At 41.1% G+C, this 12,316-nt stretch overlaps 1 protein-coding gene across 1 annotated transcript in view; it reads left to right on the top strand.

The window, feature by feature from the left end:
• Window positions 1–12,316, top strand: part of DNAH9 (dynein axonemal heavy chain 9) — a 275,746-nt gene that overhangs the window by 1,022 nt on the left and 262,408 nt on the right. The gene's annotated exons all lie outside the window — the stretch shown is intronic.

The following is a 12,316-nucleotide window of genomic DNA, read 5'->3' as shown; positions in this document are numbered from 1 at the left end:
CCCCCTAAGGGGGTTCAAGTGACCCCTCAAACAACTCCCCCCACTGCCCCCCACCACTGGGGAGGGTTTTTGGGGCACCCCGACATTTGGTTTGGCGGGAAAAGGAACCCGTCAATAAAAGTGTGGGAAAGGGGTTCATGTGACCACTCAAACAACTCGCCCCGTTCCCCTCGACCGCTAGGGAAGGGTTTTGTAGCACCCCGACATTTGGTTTGGCGGGAAAAGGAGCCCCCCAAAAAGTGTGGGAAAGGGGTTCATGTGACCCCTCAAACAACTTCTCCCGTTCCCCTCGACCGCTAGAGAGGGGTTTTGTAGCACCCCGACATTTGGTTTGGTGGGAAAAGGAGCCCCCCAATAAAGTGTGGGAAAGGGGTTCATGTGACCCCTCAAACAACTTCTCCCGTTCCCCTCGACCGCTAGAGAGGGGTTTTGTAGCACCCCGACATTTGGTTTGGCGGGAAAAGGAACCCGTCAATAAAAGTGTGGGAAAGGGGTTCATGTGACCACTCAAACAACTCGCCCCGTTCCCCTCGACCGCTAGGGAAGGGTTTTGTAGCACCCCGACATTTGGTTTGGTGGGAAAAGGAGCCCCCCAATGAAGTGTGGGAAAGGGGTTCATGTGACCCCTCAAACAACTTCTCCCGTTCCCCTCGACCGCTAGAGAGGGGTTTTGTAGCACCCCGACATTTGGTTTGGTGGGAAAAGGAGCCCCCCAATAAAGTGTGGGAAAGGGGTTCATGTGACCACTCAAACAACTTGCCCCATCGTCGCCGACCATTAGGCGCAGGTTTCATAGCTCTCAGACCACCGTGTGGAGCCAATGGGAAAAAAGGGGGAGTGGGAACAGGTCCGGACATGTCCTTGTATTTAAGGCACAGGTCCTTTGGGGGGGGGGGAGGGAGAAACCTGTTCAGCCTTTTGCTGTTGCTGCTGTTTCTGCCATGGCCTCCCCTCTGAAAAGCTCACCCGCTTCGCCTTCTGAGACCGAGACTCCCCAGTTGGAGTGCGAATCCCCTGCTAGGGAATTGACCAAGATGGAGAGCCCCGAAGAAGAGAAGGAGAAGGTGCTGCCTTCTGAGGGGGGGGGGAGACCCCGGTCAGACCCACTGATTCTCAAAGCCTACCACAGGCACCTATGAAGAAGAAGCAAAAATGTAGGCATTATGAGGATGACGTGTTACCGTTTCCATCTTTGAACCTGGTTTACCAATTTGCAATGGAAGAACCACCTGTACCTAGAGAACCTGAAGGAGAGGTAAATTATTGTGCTTGAGTGCATACGTGAGTGTGTTGCCTGAAATGTAAAAATCAAAAAAATACTTATTTGTGTTTTTTTTTTCTGTAGGCTATTCCAAAGAAGGACGCTTTCAAAACGTTACGAAACCTATGTCTGAAAGTAAACCACAGAATGTGGAACACCTTCTAAATGTCATCAATTGCCATGACCCAACTGAAATCTAACCATAAAGGTGTTCTCATGATTACATCATCTTATTCACTGACAGGTGAAGACAGCTCTGAAGTTCAAAGCAGCATTAAGTATAACTGGAAAATGGGTGTATAATATTCTGTTAAAATACTAAATGGCAAGGTGTTGTAAAGTAATAGCAGCAGCTAATAAATAATGTGTCCCCATCCAACATATTAAACTGTCTTATACTCAGTCAGACCATTAGTCCAGTATTGTCCACTGTGGCTTGCTTTGGCTTTCTAGGGTTTCAGTCCTCAGGGTTCTCAGTCCTGACTGGTATGGACAGGGATGAACCTTGTACTGTACTGCTGAGCTGTGGCCCCTCCTCCCATCATCACAACACTTCAGATTTATCCAGGCAAATGAAATAATTGCAATGTATGTTGATCAGGTTTACCTGAATATTTTATTATTACTTGTAAGGGGCAGATATTGTGGTAGTCTCAAACTTATAAATATTATTTTAGTATGCATGATGTTTTCGTCAGCTTTGAAACTAATGGAAATTGTGGCAGTAGTTACAGGTTAGAATTTGACCCCCAGGTGGGAAAAAATAATGTTCTAAAGCAAGGGTGGCCAATCTGCAACACAAATGCTACTAGTGGCACACTGACTCTTTCTGATTGGCATGCATGAAGTTGCCATATATTTTTGAAAAACTTTTAAATGATAACAAAGAATTATTACAAAAAATGGCAACGAAAGAAAACTGCAGTTTACAGTTTGCTTGCTTTCTTTGCTACTTCTTACACAACAAACCTTCAAGTTTCTAATGCTGCAGTGTGCACACTAAGGGTGGCCACACCTACTGTGCTTGACTTGCTTTGACTGAAAAACAGGCAGTAAGGTAAGAAAAGAATTTTGAATAGGAGAGAAAGTCCATAGGGCAAATGCTAGAGAGCTGCATTTCACTAACAGGCATGTCACTTGCTTACCCAAGAAGTCTTGGGGTGGGCTGTGGAAGGCAGCAGGGGACAAGCGGGACAGCGCAGAGATGACCAATGAGATCAGCAAAGGCCAGATGGCGCAGCTGTGTGGAGATACTATCTTTGAGAAAATCAGTCGCAAAGAGGTCCTGGCTAAGTTATCATCTTTGATAACAAGAAAGTGAGCAAGCAGAGGGGGGCTGGGCTGTGCAGAAGGGGAGTGAATACATGTTATATAGACTTTGGAATGGGTTCCACAAGGCCAGACTAAAGGTCCATGCAAGCTGTCTTTCTGGCCTCATCAGCAGTCAGCCAGGTGTCTTTGGAAAGCCACAAATAAGCAACAGCATTCTCATGTTTTTTGCTCCGTACCATCTGGTACTTGGAGACATACTGCTCTTGAACTTGGAGGCTCTATTTAGCTAGCTTGATAATCACTAAAAAAAAAAAGACATTAAAGTGGAGTGACATGTTCAAGATTTTCTACATAAAAAGTGGCACATCTTGTGCTTCGGGTTGGCCACCCTGTACTTAAGATTACAGTGTGGGTTCTTTGTTTCCTCACAAAATGTTAATTTCCACCTACTGATTAAATCTCTGCCTACTAGTTTCCTTGTATCTAGAGTTCCTCTTTTTAAATTTCTGTTGCTGCTTTTATATTATGAAATAGCTGTTTTATATTTGAATCTACTCTTATATTTTTAATTTTAAGTGTTTAATTGTTAAATATTTTTATTCAGATGTTTTATCTTCTACATGTTTTACTTTGATGTTGAGTACGAGAACAGTGCTATATAAATCTTTTAAATAAATATCTGTCATTGTATTTTTAATTATTTGTATCTTTTTTTGGAAAGCAATCCCAAACTGACTTGAACTAAGTATTTGCTGAAGTTCACCTGTGGCTCACTATTCTCTTTGTATCTCTCCGTATCTAATGAGAGCATAAATATGAAACAAAGCAATAACTTCCCCTCGCCTGAACTTGTCTCCCATGCCATGACACACATGTTGATTACATGTGATTTGACTGTGCCTTCTGACAAATTAATAGCAGGGCTTCATATTACAAAATGTGACACAGATTCGGATGCATCACAGAAGCCCATAAATAGAACGCACAATGCTAAAACATGGTTATATGCTTGATTAGATGCAAACCTTGGACTCAGAGGCTCCCTCTTTCCTTCTGCTTGGCTAGCAGGGAGGTTTAAAGCTTCTGATTTGATATAGAAACATGATCAGACATGATTATTTATTCATCTACATGATTAAATATTTGTGGTTATCTTCTAGTTTATGTTCATATCAATATTTGTATAAACAAATACTGATGTATATAAAGCTGACACTAGAATGGCTGGGAACTTGTTTTGTTCCTCTAATACAGTGATTTTCATCCTTTTTCATCTCATGGCATTAAAATTGTCAAGCCACACCCACCAGATTTTTGACCATTTAGAAGGTACACCATGTTACCAGAGGGGGGCTCACATCCCCCATTGGCCCTACTAATAAATGACCTTCCCACAAATTTCTGTGGCACACCTGTGGACCACTCGCAGCACACCAATGTGCCATGGCACAGTGGTTGAAAACGGCTGCTCTAATATTAATATACTAAAAGTAATATATTTACTATATAATAATAAATAATATTGTGGAAATATTTGTTCCAGTATATTATTTGTTGACATTTCATTCATAAAATAGGCAACGGAGTCCATGTACCTTTATTTGTTTGATTTCATACCGGATCATTTTGTGAGTGTCAAGTGGATCATCACTTGCTGGAACCACCTTTTCACTTGAAATTTTTTTGCTCTAATCACTGTAAGAAAATGAAAAAGAAATGTTAATGGCAACAAAACGGATGTTTTCTTATTCCCTTGCTTTTTATTTAGTGTTATACAATACTAGGATTATAAAGTACAGCTACTGTGCTAACATATTCAGTACTATTTATGTTTTTCCCCCAAAGCAAATAACAGAATCTTCAACACCAGAGTTTGAATGGATTGCTTATCTGAATTTCTTCACGTTTCTGGAAATGCAGTCTTCTCTCAGCCAGACACAGGTCAAAAACTGGGGTTAATCCTGAAGGATTGCATTCCAATAACTTGGAAATTTTCAAACTTTTTGACATGGGAACAGAATCTGTATCTGGTTTTTTTCACGTGCAAAAATCAGACACAGGTCAAAAACTGGGGTTAATCCAGGACTATTGCAGAATTTGGGGTCTGTTTTTCACGTGTCTTCTTTTAAGATTTATGGTGTGAAAATAAAAACATACTAACTTACCAACATTTTTGTTTATTGTATGGGCCTGGGAAGAAAAAACTAATTGGAATGTCCAGTTGTGAGGGGTACTGAGATTTTTCCTATAAAAGGGGACACCTTATTGTGTGTGTCAGAACATCTCTCAAAAAAGGTTGCAGTTCTTTTTGGTAAGCATATTGCTCTCTCTCCTTTGCTTTTGGAATTTGTATGTGTTGGGGCGTGTATGTGAATCTGTTAGAATTAAATTTTGCTTCTCTCTAACAGAATCTGTATGTCAGATTGTCTGTCTCAGAGTCCTATTAGGTTGTCTTTAATTCAGGGACCATGCTCTGTGATTTTGGGAGGGGTTGGGGATGTTTTTTCGCGTGTTCTGTGATCCTGTGTGAATCTGTTAGAAATTAAAAAATGCTGCCTTTATTCATAAGGGGGAGATGGTCAGGCTGCACAGTTTTTTTTGGAATGTTCCTTTTCACCTGTATGACTTGAATTTTGATCATTATCCAGCTAGGACAATGGCTGTGTGTGTGTGTGTGTGTGTGTGTGGGTGGGTGGGTGGGTGGGGTGGGGCTGTCAGCAGAGGCCTCTCTTATTCATTGTGGGCCTTTACACTTTACAAGTGGCCAGTACACTCAAGCATATCTCTGCCTGCTTATTGTCTGGACTGGATCTGTAAAGTGGGAAAAATATTGACCTACCTGGAAGGGTTGTTAGGGGGATGCCACAAAGATTTATGGTGTGAAAATAAAAACATACTAACTTACCAACATTTTTGTTTATTGTATGGGCCTGGGAAGAAAAAACTAATTGGAATGTCCAGTTGTGAGGGGTACTGAGATTTTTCCTATAAAAGGGGACACCTTATTGTGTGTGTCAGAACATCTCTCAAAAAAGGTTGCAGTTCTTTTTGGTAAGCATATTGCTCTCTCTCCTTTGCTTTTGGAATTTGTATGTGTTGGGGCGTGTATGTGAATCTGTTAGAATTAAATTTTGCTTCTCTCTAACAGAATCTGTATGTCAGATTGTCTGTCTCAGAGTCCTATTAGGTTGTCTTTAATTCAGGGACCATGCTCTGTGATTTTGGGAGGGGTTGGGGATGTTTTTTCGCGTGTTCTGTGATCCTGTGTGAATCTGTTAGAAATTAAAAAATGCTGCCTTTATTCATAAGGGGGAGATGGTCAGGCTGCACAGTTTTTTTTGGAATGTTCCTTTTCACCTGTATGACTTGAATTTTGATCATTATCCAGCTAGGACAATGGCTGTGTGTGTGTGTGTGTGTGTGTGTGGGTGGGTGGGTGGGTGGGGTGGGGCTGTCAGCAGAGGCCTCTCTTATTCATTGTGGGCCTTTACACTTTACAAGTGGCCAGTACACTCAAGCATATCTCTGCCTGCTTATTGTCTGGACTGGATCTGTAAAGTGGGAAAAATATTGACCTACCTGGAAGGGTTGTTAGGGGGATGCCACAAAGATTTTTAGTAACGCTGCAGATGATAGCAGCTAGTAGGTAACTTCAAATGAGTTGACAAAAAACAACTCAACAACCAATCAACCCGATGATGGCAACACACTTCTCAGAAAGCTATGTGGACCAGATCTCTGATGGTTTGGTCTTAAGCGTGGTCTAATTTGTGGGTGAGCAAATGTGTTCAGTGCTAAGGGCTATATTAGGCATATTAACATGAACTGAAGAACTGCAAATAGTGTCCGTATTTGAGACACAAAATTCATTGAAAGGATTTGAGAAAAGAGATAGCTTCATATTACACTGAACTTTGGTTTTTACTGTAATGTTGGCATGACAGGCTGTTTCCTTCTACAGGGATACTGACTGGCCGCTGTGTTAATTACAGTGCCACTTCCCAGACCTGTGAGATCCAGGGTTGGTGCCCTGCAGAGATGGACTCTGTACCTGTGTAAGTGGTTGGAGAGCCCAATCCCTGATTCGTTCAAAGTAAGATACTATTGCTCACACTGTATACCTTCAAACAGAGTTGGAAAAGTGGTCAGTGGAATCATACTGTCCCATTCACCCACAGAGTTTTTTGTTTGTGGGCAAATATTCCTTGAAGCTGAGAATTCTCTTGTGTGGGTGGCCTACATTATTATATTATGCTATTATATTAAGATGCAAACTGATAACAAAGGGAGGAATGATTACTTTCTTTGGCAACAGTTGACTCTTGGTCAAGAGCTCAGATCAAATGCCCTTGATCAAGAGAGACATTTAGTGGTACCTTCTACAATGTATGCATACTTTATCCAGATCAAAATGGGCTTCCCAAGGCTAAGGAACAGAGGGCAGTTCCTCTGAGGGTGTGGGGGATGTGATTCAGTACTAGTTTGTTTCGTATGTTCCCCCCATCACCAGAACTCCCCAAATCCACTGCTCCAAGAGGTTGATTCCAACCATTTTTCTCCCAACAGACCCGTCATGCTGGAGGCAGAAAACTTCACCCTCTTCATTAAGAACAGCATCCGCTTTCCACTCTTCAATTTTGAGAAGTGAGTCACTAGAGTGACTCTAGAGTAAGAAACTCAAGCTCTTTTGAGTTTCTTAGATTTTTGGTGAACTTTGGTTAAAAACAACCTGCCAAAAAGTCATCTGCCACAGAAATGCCCCATGGCTGATGTGACTTATTCCCTGGGGATTGTTGGAGGCCCTGTGTGTCAAGAGAAGGAAACTGTGGCAGATGACTTTTTGGCAGGTTGTTTTTAACCAAAGTTCACCAAAAATCTAAGAAACTCAAAAGAGCTTGAGTTTCTTACTCTAGAGTCACTCTAGTGACTCACTTCTCAAAATTGAAGAGTGGAAAGCGGATGCTGTTCTTAATGAAGAGGGTGAAGTTTTCTGCCTCCAGCATGACGGGTCTGTTGGGAGAAAAATGGTTGGAATCAACCTCTTGGAGCAGTGGATTTGGGGAGTTCTGGTGATGGGGGGAACATACGAAACAAACTAGTACTGAATCACATCCCCCACACCCTCAGAGGAACTGCCCTCTGTTCCTTAGCCTTGGGAAGCCCATTTTGATCTGGATAAAGTATGCATACATTGTAGAAGGTACCACTAAATGTCTCTCTTGATCAAGGGCATTTGATCTGAGCTCTTGACCAAGAGTCAACTGTTGCCAAAGAAAGTAATCATTCCTCCCTTTGTTATCAGTTTGCATCTTAATATAATAGCATAATATAATAATGTAGGCCACCCACACAAGAGAATTCTCAGCTTCAAGGAATATTTGCCCACAAACAAAAAACTCTGTGGGTGAATGGGACAGTATGATTCCACTGACCACTTTTCCAACTCTGTTTGAAGGTATACAGTGTGAGCAATAGTATCTTACTTTGAACGAATCAGGGATTGGGCTCTCCAACCACTTACACAGGTACAGAGTCCATCTCTGCAGGGCACCAACCCTGGATCTCACAGGTCTGGGAAGTGGCACTGTAATTAACACAGCGGCCAGTCAGTATCCCTGTAGAAGGAAACAGCCTGTCATGCCAACATTACAGTAAAAACCAAAGTTCAGTGTAATATGAAGCTATCTCTTTTCTCAAATCCTTTCAATGAATTTTGTGTCTCAAATACGGACACTATTTGCAGTTCTTCAGTTCATGTTAATATGCCTAATATAGCCCTTAGCACTGAACACATTTGCTCACCCACAAATTAGACCACGCTTAAGACCAAACCATCAGAGATCTGGTCCACATAGCTTTCTGAGAAGTGTGTTGCCATCATCGGGTTGATTGGTTGTTGAGTTGTTTTTTGTCAACTCATTTGAAGTTACCTACTAGCTGCTATCATCTGCAGCGTTACTAAAAATCTTTGTGGCATCCCCCTAACAACCCTTCCAGGTAGGTCAATATTTTTCCCACTTTACAGATCCAGTCCAGACAATAAGCAGGCAGAGATATGCTTGAGTGTACTGGCCACTTGTAAAGTGTAAAGGCCCACAATGAATAAGAGAGGCCTCTGCTGACAGCCCCACCCCACCCACCCACCCACCCACACACACACACACACACACACACAGCCATTGTCCTAGCTGGATAATGATCAAAATTCAAGTCATACAGGTGAAAAGGAACATTCCAAAAAAAACTGTGCAGCCTGACCATCTCCCCCTTATGAATAAAGGCAGCATTTTTTAATTTCTAACAGATTCACACAGGATCACAGAACACGCGAAAAAACATCCCCAACCCCTCCCAAAATCACAGAGCATGGTCCCTGAATTAAAGACAACCTAATAGGACTCTGAGACAGACAATCTGACATACAGATTCTGTTAGAGAGAAGCAAAATTTAATTCTAACAGATTCACATACACGCCCCAACACATACAAATTCCAAAAGCAAAGGAGAGAGAGCAATATGCTTACCAAAAAGAACTGCAACCTTTTTTGAGAGATGTTCTGACACACACAATAAGGTGTCCCCTTTTATAGGAAAAATCTCAGTACCCCTCACAACTGGACATTCCAATTAGTTTTTTCTTCCCAGGCCCATACAATAAACAAAAATGTTGGTAAGTTAGTATGTTTTTATTTTCACACCATAAATCTTTGTGGCATCCCCCTAACAACCCTTCCAGGTAGGTCAATATTTTTCCCACTTTACAGATCCAGTCCAGACAATAAGCAGGCAGAGATATGCTTGAGTGTACTGGCCACTTGTAAAGTGTAAAGGCCCACAATGAATAAGAGAGGCCTCTGCTGACAGCCCCACCCCACCCACCCACCCACCCACACACACACACACACACACACACAGCCATTGTCCTAGCTGGATAATGATCAAAATTCAAGTCATACAGGTGAAAAGGAACATTCCAAAAAAAACTGTGCAGCCTGACCATCTCCCCCTTATGAATAAAGGCAGCATTTTTTAATTTCTAACAGATTCACACAGGATCACAGAACACGCGAAAAAACATCCCCAACCCCTCCCAAAATCACAGAGCATGGTCCCTGAATTAAAGACAACCTAATAGGACTCTGAGACAGACAATCTGACATACAGATTCTGTTAGAGAGAAGCAAAATTTAATTCTAACAGATTCACATACACGCCCCAACACATACAAATTCCAAAAGCAAAGGAGAGAGAGCAATATGCTTACCAAAAAGAACTGCAACCTTTTTTGAGAGATGTTCTGACACACACAATAAGGTGTCCCCTTTTATAGGAAAAATCTCAGTACCCCTCACAACTGGACATTCCAATTAGTTTTTTCTTCCCAGGCCCATACAATAAACAAAAATGTTGGTAAGTTAGTATGTTTTTATTTTCACACCATAAATCTTAAAAGAAGACACGTGAAAAACAGACCCCAAATTCTGCAATAGTCCTGGATTAACCCCAGTTTTTGACCTGTGTCTGATTTTTGCACGTGAAAAAAACCAGATACAGATTCTGTTCCCATGTCAAAAAGTTTGAAAATTTCCAAGTTATTGGAATGCAATCCTTCAGGATTAACCCCAGTTTTTGACCTGTGTCTGGCTGAGAGAAGACTGCATTTCCAGAAACGTGAAGAAATTCAGATAAGCAATCCATTCAAACTCTGGTGTTGAAGATTCTGTTATTTGCTTTGGGGGAAAAACATAAATAGTACTGAATATGTTAGCACAGTAGCTGTACTTTATAATCCTAGTATTGTATAACACTAAATAAAAAGCAAGGGAATAAGAAAACATCCGTTTTGTTGCCATTAACATTTCTTTTTCATTTTCTTACAGTGATTAGAGCAAAAAAATTTCAAGTGAAAAGGTGGTTCCAGCAAGTGATGATCCACTTGACACTCACAAAATGATCCGGTATGAAATCAAACAAATAAAGGTACATGGACTCCGTTGCCTATTTTATGAATGAAATGTCAACAAATAATATACTGGAACAAATATTTCCACAATATTATTTATTATTATATAGTAAATATATTACTTTTAGTATATTAATATTAGAGCAGCCGTTTTCAACCACTGTGCCATGGCACATTGGTGTGCTGCGAGTGGTCCACAGGTGTGCCACAGAAATTTGTGGGAAGGTCATTTATTAGTAGGGCCAATGGGGGATGTGAGCCCCCCTCTGGTAACATGGTGTACCTTCTAAATGGTCAAAAATCTGGTGGGTGTGGCTTGACAATTTTAATGCCATGAGATGAAAAAGGATGAAAATCACTGTATTAGAGGAACAAAACAAGTTCCCAGCCATTCTAGTGTCAGCTTTATATACATCAGTATTTGTTTATACAAATATTGATATGAACATAAACTAGAAGATAACCACAAATATTTAATCATGTAGATGAATAAATAATCATGTCTGATCATGTTTCTATATCAAATCAGAAGCTTTAAACCTCCCTGCTAGCCAAGCAGAAGGAAAGAGGGAGCCTCTGAGTCCAAGGTTTGCATCTAATCAAGCATATAACCATGTTTTAGCATTGTGCGTTCTATTTATGGGCTTCTGTGATGCATCCGAATCTGTGTCACATTTTGTAATATGAAGCCCTGCTATTAATTTGTCAGAAGGCACAGTCAAATCACATGTAATCAACATGTGTGTCATGGCATGGGAGACAAGTTCAGGCGAGGGGAAGTTATTGCTTTGTTTCATATTTATGCTCTCATTAGATACGGAGAGATACAAAGAGAATAGTGAGCCACAGGTGAACTTCAGCAAATACTTAGTTCAAGTCAGTTTGGGATTGCTTTCCAAAAAAAGATACAAATAATTAAAAATACAATGACAGATATTTATTTAAAAGATTTATATAGCACTGTTCTCGTACTCAACATCAAAGTAAAACATGTAGAAGATAAAACATCTGAATAAAAATATTTAACAATTAAACACTTAAAATTAAAAATATAAGAGTAGATTCAAATATAAAACAGCTATTTCATAATATAAAAGCAGCAACAGAAATTTAAAAAGAGGAACTCTAGATACAAGGAAACTAGTAGGCAGAGATTTAATCAGTAGGTGGAAATTAACATTTTGTGAGGAAACAAAGAACCCACACTGTAATCTTAAGTACAGGGTGGCCAACCCGAAGCACAAGATGTGCCACTTTTTATGTAGAAAATCTTGAACATGTCACTCCACTTTAATGTCTTTTTTTTTTTAGTGATTATCAAGCTAGCTAAATAGAGCCTCCAAGTTCAAGAGCAGTATGTCTCCAAGTACCAGATGGTACGGAGCAAAAAACATGAGAATGCTGTTGCTTATTTGTGGCTTTCCAAAGACACCTGGCTGACTGCTGATGAGGCCAGAAAGACAGCTTGCATGGACCTTTAGTCTGGCCTTGTGGAACCCATTCCAAAGTCTATATAACATGTATTCACTCCCCTTCTGCACAGCCCAGCCCCCCTCTGCTTGCTCACTTTCTTGTTATCAAAGATGATAACTTAGCCAGGACCTCTTTGCGACTGATTTTCTCAAAGATAGTATCTCCACACAGCTGCGCCATCTGGCCTTTGCTGATCTCATTGGTCATCTCTGCGCTGTCCCGCTTGTCCCCTGCTGCCTTCCACAGCCCACCCCAAGACTTCTTGGGTAAGCAAGTGACATGCCTGTTAGTGAAATGCAGCTCTCTAGCATTTGCCCTATGGACTTTCTCTCCTATTCAAAATTCT

Source organism: Tiliqua scincoides, chromosome 2 (assembly GCF_035046505.1).
Source record: "Tiliqua scincoides isolate rTilSci1 chromosome 2, rTilSci1.hap2, whole genome shotgun sequence".
Lineage (NCBI taxonomy): Eukaryota > Metazoa > Chordata > Lepidosauria > Squamata > Scincidae > Tiliqua > Tiliqua scincoides.
Note: the sequence above shows the minus strand (reverse complement) of the source record. Positions and strands in the feature narration are given on the sequence as shown.